Genomic DNA, 1,292 nt, shown 5'->3' with positions numbered 1-1,292 from the left:
GAGACCATCAAGAAGCTGGAATTCCAAGTGGGATGCTTAGCGGATAAGATTCCCAAACCTACTGATGGCTTCCCAAGTGACACGGAGAAAAACCCAAGAGGAGAAGCAAAGAAAGTAAGATAGGAAGATTACAAAATGGTCACTACAAGTGATCAAGAGGATGAAGACGAGCAAAGCAACCTCTCCCAACAGCCTGAAAACAACTCAACGGAGGGGGAGGATAGAGATCACCAAGAACCAGAAATCTCACAACAAGAGTTGCTGAAGCTCTATGCACCATTTCCCCAACTGCTCAATGGTGCTGTGGGGAAGAGAATATACTCAAGGTTCCTAGACTTGTTTGCATCTCTGCATGTGAACATACCATTCATCAAGGCCATACAACAAATGCATGCATTCATCAAGTCCATGAAGGAACTTCTTCCCAGGAAAAGCTCACTCAAAGGAGGCCAAACTATAGTGTTAAACAAGGAATGTAGTGCCCTTATTCAACCTGAATTGCCTGCAAAAAGAAGAGACCCAAGGAGTTTTCACATCCCCTGTGCCATAGGAGAAACAATGTTTGATAGAGCACTTTGTGATTTAGGGGCAAGCATCAACTTACTGCCCCTATCCCTGGCGAAGAGGCTGCAAATTAATGAGATAATGCCCACAGATGTGGTCATCAGACTGGCTGACAAGACTCAAAAGCAAGCAATAGGAGTGGTGAAAAATGTGTTACTAAAGGTTGGGAAATACTTTCTCCCAACAGACTTTGTCATCCTGGACATGGAAGAGAGTCACACTCACCCAATCATATTGGGAAGACCTTTCCTAGCTACGGCCAGAGCACTCATAGATGTGGAGAAAGGGGAGCTAATATTGAGGATCCATGATGAACGGCTCAGCTTTAATGTCTTCAAACTCTCACAAGAAGTAGACCAAGAGCACAAGGAACCAAGTAAAGATCATGATGAGATGCTAAAGGAGGAAGCAAGCACTGAAGCACACCCATCCTATCTGGAGACTCCTTTGGTTGATAAACAAGGGAAACATCAACTACCACAGCTCAAGGAAAAGTTAGAAGAACCTAAACCTCTAGAGGCATGTGGAGACAACACCACAAATCCCTTAGAAAAAGAGGTCATCAAGAGCAAGACAATATCAAAGGACACAAGGAAGAAGGTACCAAGGAAGTGGAGGAACAAAAAGATCCCTACGGAAGACTTCTCTCCAGGAGATAGAGTGATCTCAACTTACTTTCCAGATATCCCCCCTAATCTCCCTACTGTACCATCTCAGTTACCTAAAGT

The sequence above is a fragment of the Arachis duranensis genome, chromosome 5 (assembly GCF_000817695.3).
Source record: "Arachis duranensis cultivar V14167 chromosome 5, aradu.V14167.gnm2.J7QH, whole genome shotgun sequence".
NCBI lineage: Eukaryota > Viridiplantae > Streptophyta > Magnoliopsida > Fabales > Fabaceae > Arachis > Arachis duranensis.
This window is presented reverse-complemented; position numbering follows the sequence as displayed.